Here is a 12,084-nt window from a genome sequence, read left to right as displayed (position 1 = left end):
CTCACAAAAATCCCAAGAGGACTACTGAAACTGAAAGCAAGCTCTTAAGAAACAGAAACCGAGACTCTTGACCATGCATACATCTGTTTCCTCTCTGACCTGTCTTTTTCTCTCCTCCTATAGACTATAGGCAGATGCCTTGGCCAATGGAGATAATTACCTTGGCATGCAATGTCCTCTCTCTTCCCACACAGTCTCTAGCACTCATTGTGTTTTCTCCTCTTCCTCCCCGGGAGCTAAATAAAAACAGCTAACACCACATCCTGTTGGAAGTCATTTGCTCCGCTCCACTCGTGCCTTAACGAAGTCATTATCAAGTGCTGGTAATTAACACATAGAGATAAATGATGGTATCATGCACTGCTTCAGAAGTGTTTTCATTACATAGCTGCGGCTTTATTTCAGGAGGCAAAAAGAGCAGTTATACTTCACAGAATTTAAATCAGCCTGTTTCCACCTTCACACGGTTATGCTAGTCCTGCGCAAACCTGGTATAAACTGAGATAAAGAATAGAAGGAGAAGATTAATTAGATGAAATTGCTGCCAACTCTTATTTAGCGACATCAATGTTTGTTTCAGTGGAGACATCCTCTAGCAAGAAGGTTCTTTGCAACCATTCAGACTGCAAAGAACCCTTTCCAAGAGAAAGGAATCTTTGAGTAGAAATGGTGCTCCATAGAACCATTGCTCACTTCTAAGAAACTCCCAAGAACCACTTTTTTAAGTAAGTTAAGTACAAATTCTTATTTACAATGACAGCCTACCCCAGACAACACTGGGCCAATTGTGTACTGCCCTATGGGACTCCTGGTCACAGCTGGTCGTGATACAGCCTGGGATTGAACCCAGGTCTGTTGTGACACCTCTAGCACTGCGATGCAGTGCCTTAGACTGCTGCGCCACTCAGGATCCCCTGGGTCCCACTTGACCCGCCAACAGACAAACATCTCAAGGTGACCTGTTTGTGTCCTGAATGTGAAAAGCCTAATGATGTACGGAATGGAATACACACACACACGCACACACACACACACACACACACACACACACACACACACACACACACACACACACACACACACGCACACACACACACACAGGGAGAAAGTAAATGCAAAGTTCCTGCATCCGATTTAATGGCAGGTAGTGGTAGAAAGTGGAACAGATCTGGCTGGAGGGCAGAGAGAACCAAGAGAGCCGTAGAGGCAGAGGCAGGCAGGTTGAGACTGTGGCATTGTGTTGGAGAGGATCTGCCCAGTGCAGGGTCAGGCTGAGGCGAGCAGACAAATTAATGCTTCTTATTGTGCTTAACCCAGAGCCCCACAGAACGGAACTGGGAATGAATTGTAGTGAGAGTCAAGAGCTCACTGATGCTATATGCATCAATAAGAAACAGAAGGAGCAAGAGAGAGAGGGATGGAGAGAGGAAGAGCAGATGTTTACAACCTTCAGTGTACAGGAGAAATATCTGTTTTGTTTTGCTTGAAGAATGAAGTTGTCCTTCCACCATTTGCACTTGAGGATTTAACAAAAGGATATAACAAAAAGCATCACCTTACATATCGCTGACTTGGAAGGTGTTCAGCTGGTTTAAAATACCAGTAGTATAAGGGAGAAATTAGAGTTTTGGAGATACAGTGAGAAGTACATTTTCATCTGCATCATGTACCAAGGGTCTCGGTCTCTCTCTCTCTTTCTCTCTCTCTCTGAGGTCTCTAATCCCATTTGCCCGCCTCACAATGGGATTAAGAGCGCTTAGTAACCAATCACTAATTTCCACCCTTTCGTATAGCTTGTAGATTTCACAGTGTCTACCGGGGCACAACAAATACACAGCAAAATTGGAAGTGTTAAACTTACTCCCTGTAGTGTTAATTATAACACGTTTGCTGTGTGTATGCAGTATGCATCCGCTCTTAACAGAGTGAATTTAACACTTTCAAAAGTGTTAAAATGTTAACATTTAGACAGTGTTTCTGTAACCCTATACTGAGTAGAAAATGTACACTGGCTGTGCGAAATTCACAATACACAGGAGTGAAATATTAAGGATTTCACTATAAACTGGAGTACAGCAATAGGCATTTCACTATGCACTGGAGTGAACTAATTAGTATTTCACTCTGATCTGGAATTAAATATAAAATGCACTTGCTCTACTGTGGGGTAAAAAAATCACACAATTTCCATCTACAAAGGAGTGAAATATAATGAAATGGTGTATGGGGTAAATTCTCATTTGCATATTTCCCAGGGTCCTTTAAAAATGTTTGTGACTTTTAGAGTGGTCCGTGCTATCCGGGATCCTTGGGACTTCCCTACCCCATTGAAGTTAAAATGTAAAATGGTTAAGGTTATGGTTAAGGTAACTTTAAGGGTAACAAGGTTGGGTTGGGGTTAAGAGTAGGGACGTCCCATGGATCTGGATTGCACTGACCATAATAGAGTTACCAACCATGACTGTACTTCACCAAGCGAGTCCTTAGGCAAATGTTATACTTTTTTTAAACTATGACAATATACGTTACATATTACAAGGTCTTATTTTGGTGTCCCCTAACACAGCGGTGTCAGGAATCTCCTGGTTTATAGACCACATCCGACCTGAATGTCACATTATGCTGACTTGCAAAATGAATGCATAATTCCGATTGGAATCCAGACAGATTTAGGATTGCCAACAGTTTGTATTTTTATTCATCTGCATTCAGAATGACTGCCAGGACAATGGAAATTGAAAATGGAGACTACCTAAACCACTTAATCTGGAACAACAATTTCGGTAACAGGTTGCAATAAATCGAACTAACTGATTGGATTAGTTTAGAAAAATAACCTATCCGCAGTAGAGCATTCTGGGAAACATGATAATGATGCTCGTGGTTTTGATGGGACTGTTTTACTCACCACAGTGTAAAACAATAACTATGCTCATTAACACCAACACATGCAAGTGTAAACACCATGGTGAATCAACACTAGAAATGTAACACTGAAAAGTCAATACTGGCCAGTTGTCTGTGTTAGTTCTAATCTGTAAACACTTGCATTTCACTACTCTGTCTTGGACCTCTTGTCTGATTGCTATGGGCTCGTATAAGCTCAGTAAGGTTAGTATGGGCACTGGCTTTCTGATATGCAAACAGAGAGAGGGGGTTCAAAGAAACCACTGAGACAAATCCCTATTCACGGAATAACAGAATCTTATAATCCTGATACAGTAGAGATGCTTGTTTTTCTATAGCTGATTTGGAGCAATATTCAACCAAGTCACTGTGAATTTTGAGGGAACAAGTGGCACTGCAGCACTCCGATCACACAATGGCAAATCACAATCACCAATTATCATAGAATGGACTGTAAGGGTCTAGTGATAAACACTGCATAACAGACCCATCTATAGGTTCTTGGTAGAATCCTACCCCTCCTATATTAATATTTTTTTCTAAGAGTGTAACCAAGTGAGACAACCCACAGAAAGGGTTCAGTGTGGAGGACCATTTGGAGCGTCTATATATACTACTGTTCAAAAGTTTGGGGTCACTTAGAAATGTCCTTGTTTATGAAAGAAAAGCAAAAAATGTTGTCCATCAAAATAACATAACATTTATCAAAAATACAGTGTAGACATTGTTAATGTTGTAAATGACTATTGTAGCTGGAAATGGCAGATTTTTTATGGAATAGCTACATAGGCGTACAGAGGCCCGTTATCAGCAACCATCACTCCTGTGTTCCATTGGCACGTTGTGTTAGCTAATTCAAGTTTATCATTTTATAAGGCTAATTGATCATTAGAAAACTATTTTGCAATTATGTTAGCACAGCTGAAAACTGTGTTCTGATTAAAGAAGCAATAAAACTGGCTTTCTTTCAACTATTTGAGTACCTGGAGCATCAGCATTTGTGGGTTTGATTACAGGCCCCGAGACGCTGGCAATGCCCTGGGCCAAAGCGATTTTCCAAGGGCGGGAAGAACCAAGCCCCTATGGAAGCGAGCTCACCCATAACTACCAGGTCCAGCACACACCCTGCTCACAGCATGAAACCAAAACATACACTGAACACAAATATAAACACAACATGTAAAGCTTATTTCTCTTACATTTAGTGTACAAATTTGTTTACAGCCCTATTAGTAAGCATTTGTCTGCCAAGATAATCCATCCACCTAACAGGTGTGGCATATCAAGAAGCTGATTCAACAGCATGATCATTACACAGGTACACCTTGCGCTGGGGACAATAAAAGGCCACTCTAAAATGTAGCGTTCTGTCACATAACACAATGACACAGATGTGAAAGGTTTTGATGGAGCGTGCAATTGGCATGTTGACTGCAAGAATATCCACCAGAGCTGTTTCCTGTCAATTCAATGTTAATTTCTCTACCATAAGCTGCCTCCAATGGGGTTTTAGAGAATTTGACAGAACATCCAACCGGCCTCGCAACAGCAGACCATGTGCCTGGCGTCTTGTGAGTGAGCGGTTTGCTGATGTCATCGTTGTAAACAGAATACCCCATGGTGGCGGTGGGATTGCGGTATGGGCAGGCATCGGCTACGGACAACGAACACAACTGCATTTTATCGATAGCAATTTGAATGCACAAAAATACCGTGACAAGATCCTGAGGCCCATTGTGAGGCTCATTATATTTAAGGTATCTGTGACAAAAAGATGCATATCTGTATTCCCAGTCATGTGAAATGCATAGATTAAGGCTGAATTAATTTTTTTCAATTTACTGATTTCCTCATATGACCTGTAACTCAGTAAAATCTTTGAAATTGTTGCATGTTGCTTTTATATTTTGGTTCAGTATGAATAGCGAAACGCAAAACATACAATAATCCTATCCCCACCCTCACCCCTGATTGGAGGACCTCAAACATTTATACTGTACGTTTGTGTATATATTTACTTCAGACAGCCACAGATCTTCCATCTTCCCAGTAAATAATCATTCTACAATTTCCTCTCACAATACATCCTTCCATTCTCCCATGGTGTCTCACTAAGGACTTGAACCTCCCCATCTGCAACATTTCTGCCGAAATTGCCTGGAAAATAAAATGTTAACCCAAGAGTACAATGATATTTACTATTGAATGACCGTGGTCCTTCAAATCCCCCAGCAATACTGTTTGCTGGTCCAACCACACCCTGATATTATAGCATATCAACCATTCCTGGACTTGACTCCAAAAACAATCCACTAATGGACAGTACCATAAGAGATCCTCTAATGATTCTGTTTCCTCGTGGCAGAGTCTGCACCGGTCTGACTGTTCAATACCCCAAACACTGAGCACTATTTTTGTAGCGAGAATTTCATATAATAGCTTAAATTGTAAAGAATGATTTGATGCATCAATTGTTGTTTTGTATATCAGTTCATAAACCCTATGCCATGGTATTGAAACATTGAAAATCTGTTCCCAACTATCTTTGATTTAATACAGGATAGTTGTCAACATTAGTAGTAAAGGAGGCTGTACCTAAAAAATACCCATAATATAGGTCTCATATGGGACAATCGTGATACTGTATGTAGGTGATTCAGTGACTTGGTCACATAAAAGTGTTTTTCTAGGAAATGTAAGGACTTTTCATTGATGTAAGCCTGCCAGTGGCTGAGAGCAGATAGCCTTTCAAATCTCTATGGGTTTTACGAAGCATCAGCCTCCAATTGCTTCGCTCCACACCTCTTAGCCTTAGTATAGCCAAAGCAATCCATCTAATGGGGTGGGTTATAGGTTTGTAATATGTACCATCACAGAAGGAGAGTGTAAGAGTACTTCTCCATAGTGGGGTAGACACACTGTAAGGAGTCCAAATTAGTATTACTGTGTGAGATGGGGAGGGGCCACAAACCTAAGAAAGCATAGGCTTGTTTTGTGAAAACTATCTCGGCAGACCTAATTAGAGGCTGGAATGAATGAATCAGTCTTCTGAATAGCAAAATGTATCAACCTGCAAAAACAGACAAACTTTTCTAAAGTCAATTTGATTAGAGAACAAATTGATTAATTGCATCACTCCAATTAAAATTAGCTGATTGATTTGTGTTGTGCAAGAAAATGGCTGATTCATAGCAATAAAACAAATCCAATCTCAAGCAACATTAATAATTGAAATTCATTTTTCAAATGATGAAAGCATTGCTTATTAATTCGCTCCTGTATTGAATGAGAATTTCCTAAATTACAGTGTGGAGAACCTGAAAAGAATATAGATGAATATGACATCTAAAGTATGAATATCATGTGGAACACACACCATAAAAATAACCCTAATCAGTCCCCACCTTAGCAAGGTCTAGGAGAAGTCTGGCAGAATCGTCCGTGCGTTATGCAGTTTGCTCTGCGTATCCCATCTACCATATTATAAAGTACCATACGGTGTACGTCGGTGTATCGACTGTGCAGTGACAAACGACCAATACGTTGTTGTCATCATGGTCTGCATGCCAATCATAACTTTTCATTTGATGAATTAGTAGGATGCATTTCATGCTTGATAAGTTTTAATGTTCACGTGTTTATTTCTCATTCCAGACACTGCCACGAAAAGCAGGTTGATAGCTTTAATTGTTAGAACTTTGTTATTATCTTTTCTATTATAATGTACATTCCGTCAAATACCCCATAAGTGACCACGGTATACATACTGTAGTTCCTGGCATGCTATTCATATTCAAAGACCATACGTTCACAAAACAAATCCTAACATGAATCTGCTAAATGTGCACATACAATAGTCTTCACAAATAAAGTTATTTTGAAACAACAACGCGCATGCATGTTCCAAAATCGGTGCCAAAATGGAGCGTCGCATCATTCATAGCTACATTAAGCCAACATTAAACTGAAGGCTAGAGACTAAGAACATCCCATAGCATATCATAAATAGGTCTGACACTTATAGCGCTCACCTCCAACTGTGTTGAGAGAAATGAGACAGCAACGGGGGAAGCGAGATATCTCAATCGAATGTTAAAAATGTTTGGCATTAAAATGTCCATGACGCACCATTCACCACAAAACCCTTGGTCAACAAACATATCAATGAACAGCCGCTGCAGGAAAGCTGTGTCCACTGCATACTGATGACAGAATTAGCGAAATATAATTTAATGTCATGAATTAACCATACGCCAACTTCGTGTCCCAGTGGAATCGTTCTCAACTGCTGCAAGCAACAACTCTGGTGGAAATGCACGAAACATAGGTTTGAATTTACTCACTTCAATTATTCGATAAAACTTACCTCGTATTGGTTAGGTCGTAAGTTATAAAAGTTTAGCTCTTTCCGTGTTGGCTACCACTAGAGGTGATGATGACAAAAAATATATGAAAAGTTTGTAATACAAACGTATTCCTGATCGTGCACAGGTGAATAGAATAACTCTACCACAACGCGCATTGGTGAACCGTAGAAGAGATGCAGCGCAGGAACTCCGATCCCCGAATCCCCTCCCTTTCCATCTCCGTCTCCCTCTCTCTCTTTCCCGCTCCTCTCCCTCCCTCTCTCTCTTTCCCTCTCCTCTCCCTCCCTCTCTCTCTCTTTCCCTCTCCTCTCCATCCCTATCTCTCTCTTTCCCTCTCCTCTCCCTCCCCCTCTCTCTTTCCCTCTCCCCCCCCCCTCTCTCTCTCTCCCTCCCCCCTCTCTCTCTCTCTCTCTCTCTCTCTCTCTCTCTCTCTCTCTCTCTCTCTCTCTCTCTCTCTCTCTCTCTCTCTCTCACACACTCTCACACACACACACACACACACACACGTGCAAACAGACGAATGTGCCTTCGCTGACTGAAAATTATTCAGATGGTCCTCTCCTTCTCTCTGGCTGCACCAGAGCTGGCTCAGTTGGAGATTCCCCAGCCAGCTGCGTAGGGTTTGGGGTACTCCCACAAACAGGCGCAAGGTACAATGACAGGCGTGAACTGGGGCAAGACTACCAGACCAAACAAAATGATTTACAGTACAGCGACTGTAATCATGTCATGGTACCGAACTGTTACTGTAGTCTTATATACAGTACCAAGTCAGTTAGTGTAACCTAATTTACTGTACCAATTACAATTGCAGCATTTAACTTTAATTATCCAGTGACATATTACTTAGTGTTCTTTGCAAGTTTTAATTTTGATATTTACATTTAGGCCTACATTTGTGTTATTTAGAGGGTGCAACTTACTAGTTGATGCATTCAACCAAGTTTGATTAAAAAAAACAGCCATAGCAAGTAAAACGTTTCTGTACCCATTAGCCTGCTGAACATGTTGTTGTACACTGGTCTTCAAAACAATTCTAATTACAACAAGATATCTTATGATATACTGTATCTCTGACTATCTCTGGATAATGCCAGTACCTTACTGAGATATCCCCAGTATTTTGATGACAGCTTCCAATAAATTACAATAATTGAAATGCAATGAAGCACAGTACAAGACTGTAAAAGTGACTATTAAGCAGTAATAGTTTGTTTTTACAAGGGATTGGCTGCTAGGCATGTGTACATAACAGATTATTAATGAATACTAGGTATTTTTATATCACTTGTACTTCTAGAGGCCTAAACAAAAGCTTCCAAACTGTCCGTGATTACAGGAGAAATCTGATTAAATGGACATGGTTAAATATTCAACAATTAAAGGTTTAAGACCTGCTACCAATCTGAGATGTTTCCTATATACATTTCATTTGTAAATGTTTATGAGCCATTGATACCACAATTTCTACAATTTGCAGTATGCTGCAGTGAATATGCAGCAAAAGAGTACCTCATTGTTGAATTGTAATGGGGAAAAAACAAGTCAGCAATTGCAAATAGTAAATATGTAATTATACATTACAGTATACTAACTGATATTTGGTGTTTATATCACTTCCATTTTAGGCCTTAACAAAGGCTTCTAAAACTGACAGTGACTCCAGGGGAAAACAGATAAAAAAGACATGGCTAGCCACTCAACCAATAAAGGTTTGGGACTTGCTGCCACTCTGATCTGCACTCTATATACATTAAATTGTTAGGGAACCACTACCACATATCAGTTAAAGGTCATGAACAGTCGAAATCTGGTTTTTCATTCAATTTGATGATATTTGGATGAAACCAGATCAAATTATGATGAACAAAGTATGAAAAATTACGATTGCTTCTACATTGATACAGTTTGATCATAAAGTTACTGGTCCCCTCTCCCAAGTCAAACACTTGGATTCAAGATGTGGGATTATTAACCCTTGTGTAGTCTTAACATTCTGTATACTCCCCTTGTCCTCAGGGTAAAAAATGACCCGCCTTCACTAAACCCGTAAAATGATATTGATCTTGTTCCATATCACAAAGGCATTGTATGAGGACACATCAATGATGTTATGGAAGATGACCAGGGGCCAGCGGGCAGTCATCCTCCTGCAGCTGTAAGTTCCAATCACCTTGTCCAGGTTGTCCACGCCTCCTTTGTTGTGATTATAGTCTAGGATGATGGCTGACTTTCTCTCCTCACGATCACTGACCTCAGCCGTTTTGTGCAGTGTGCTCAGGACGACCACATTCCTGTTCCTATTTGGGAGGTAACAAACTAGAGTGGTGGTGGGGGTGAAGGCAAACTTTGATGAGAAGGCCTCTCTCTTCCTTTTGTGAGGAGTGCTGGGGGGAGCTCAGGCTTGTTCTTTCTAACTGTGCCAACCATGGTGATCTTCCTCTTCAGGAGCAACTGGCTGAGTTCAATCAGTAGCACACATAATCTAAATTTCTCATTGTGTGTGTGTGTATGTGTGTGTGTGTGTGTGTGTGTGTGTGTGTGTGTGTGTGTGTGTGTGTGTGTGTGTGTGTGTGTGTGTGTGTGTGTGTGTGTGTGTGTGTGTGTGTGTGCGCTTATGTGTCTTTGTGTTTTTTGTGGTGTGTAAATTATTTTATAACTTCCAGGTCAAAAATGACCCTACGGCAATCTTTGTACCCTGGTGGTGTACATTTTTCATGTAAATATGAACAAAGGTGATGTTTCACTTTTTCTAATGTTGTTGTCACTCTAGGAAAAGTCATCAAATTTCAAGTTGAAAAAATACAATTTGGGGTTTTTCTCTGCTGTTAAACATAGTGTCGGGTCATTTAAGGGGCTAGGGTGACATCACCCTAACAATCATTTGAATACACCAATGGTAACATTATATTCTCTTACCTTATTTAAATAATTACCACCTTGTAACCAACATCGGAGAAGATGTGCTTGCGGAGGGGCGTGGTTTATATTCATCGGTTGCACCTCCGTCACTCGGTTGTGTCATGTCATTGTTATGAATGTTCTCAAGCCGCACTCTACCGGTGGCGCAATAGTGGTACCCTAAAGTCATGATAAGCCCAGTCATTCTGGACAGAGGCTAACGACTGTTTAGTGTAAATTATACTATAGTGCCTAGAGATACAATGACATTGCTAAAGCAGTCAAATGTTTAGTAGGAATCAACTTTGCCAGCATTATCATGTCATCATCATGTCAGATGGCAATGTTGTAATTAGCTAGCAAAGTTAATCAAAAATAGCTAGCAATGCTAAAGTTAGCTAGCTAATATCAGATGACCTGCCCTCAATCTTAGCTAACTAGCTAACTTTGTACTGCATCTAAAGTCAATCTGGATACATCAAAATGATGACAAAAGGTTTTCCAACAAATTATTTTCCTCCTTTTATATTTTGCAGATGCTCTTTCCCAGAGCAATTAGGGTTAAGTGCTTTGCTCAAGGGAACATCAACCTATTTTTCACCCAGTTGGCTCGGGAATTCGAACCAGCAACCTTTTGGTGGCCCAACGCTAACCACTATACTACCGGCCGCCTCCCTTTGAAAGTCATTGTATTTCCAAGCCACTGTACTGCACTTTTGATTGAATCTTCATCAGTGCTCATTGACGATGCATTGAGTAGAATGCTCATTTGGGCATCAGTACAAAACAAATGTTCAAAACAATATTGTGAGGAAACATTCAACCCATGAATAATTACATAGTTATTCTACTGGTGTCAAAAGTTGACTGTAGGGTGTCAGCAAATATTATTAAAAGTTTACACTATTCATCTATGGCAAAGATACTTATATGTCTCCCTTTTCATCTCTATCTGGTATTAGCTAGTTACTGGTTAGGTAGGTCTTCAGCCAACATGGAACCAAAAGGTGGGAAGAGTCATTCAAAACTCTGACAAAGTTATCATTTCAACGGTGCTGCTGTGAACCAAGCGACACGCCAATAAAGCATATAATAGAATGTGAAGGAAAGGTCTACTGATTAAACGTAATTGAATTGATACGAATGGAATGGATATTAGTGGGAGAATGTACAACTTGATTGTGGATTTCTTGTTTGACCAAACCTTCCAGGTCAGGGTGGGAATGGAGTTATCAAGCGAATGAGGTGGAAAATGGAACTCCACAGGGTAGTACTATTAGTCCTATCCTATTCATGTTGATGATATCTTTGGGGATATCAGAAGGGTATAGATGTAGCCTTAAATCCAGATGAAGGTGCCATTTGGAAAAGGGGAAGGAGTATTCCTTATGTAATAGAGAAAATGAAAGGTGTTGTTGTAGCAGTAGAGGAATGGTCCTCATCATGGTGTTTCAAGTTATCTGTATCTAAATCTTGCCACATGTTGTTCACGAACAAAAAGATTAAAACCTCTTCGATATAGGGGGCACTATTTTAATTTTTGGATGAAAAACGTTCCCGTTTTAAACAAGATATTATGTCACGAAAAGATGCTTGACTATGCATATGATATACAGCTTTGGAAAGAACACACTCTGACGTTTCCAAAACTGCAAATATATTTTCTGTGAGTGCCACAGAACTGATGTTACAGGCAAAACCCAGAAAAAAATCAAATCAGGAAGGAAACCGCCTCATGCCAATGACTCCTTATATGGCTGTGAATTAGCTACGAATGAGCTTACGTTTTCCACGTTTCCCCCAAGGTGTCTACAGCATTGTGACATCTTTTTAGGCATTTCCCTTGAAGAATGGCTGTAAGGGACCATATATGGCATGTTGTCTCCCGCAGAAAATCTTGCGTAAAATA

General features: G+C 40.3%; 1 protein-coding gene across 1 annotated transcript in view; it reads right to left on the bottom strand.

Moving 5' to 3' along the window:
• Positions 1-7,705, bottom strand: part of LOC110489881 (cadherin-7) — a 114,887-nt gene extending 107,182 nt beyond the window's left edge. The window contains exon 1 of the mRNA XM_036944147.2: positions 7,274-7,705. The gene's annotated coding sequence lies outside the window, so the exon portion shown is untranslated. The remainder of the gene's footprint in view (positions 1-7,273) is intronic.
• Positions 7,706-12,084: the final 4,379 nt, after the last annotated feature.

Source organism: Oncorhynchus mykiss, chromosome 15, assembly GCF_057628025.1.
Source record: "Oncorhynchus mykiss isolate SJ-2025 chromosome 15, ASM5762802v1, whole genome shotgun sequence".
Taxonomy (NCBI): domain Eukaryota; kingdom Metazoa; phylum Chordata; class Actinopteri; order Salmoniformes; family Salmonidae; genus Oncorhynchus; species Oncorhynchus mykiss.
This window is presented reverse-complemented; position numbering and strand designations above follow the sequence as displayed.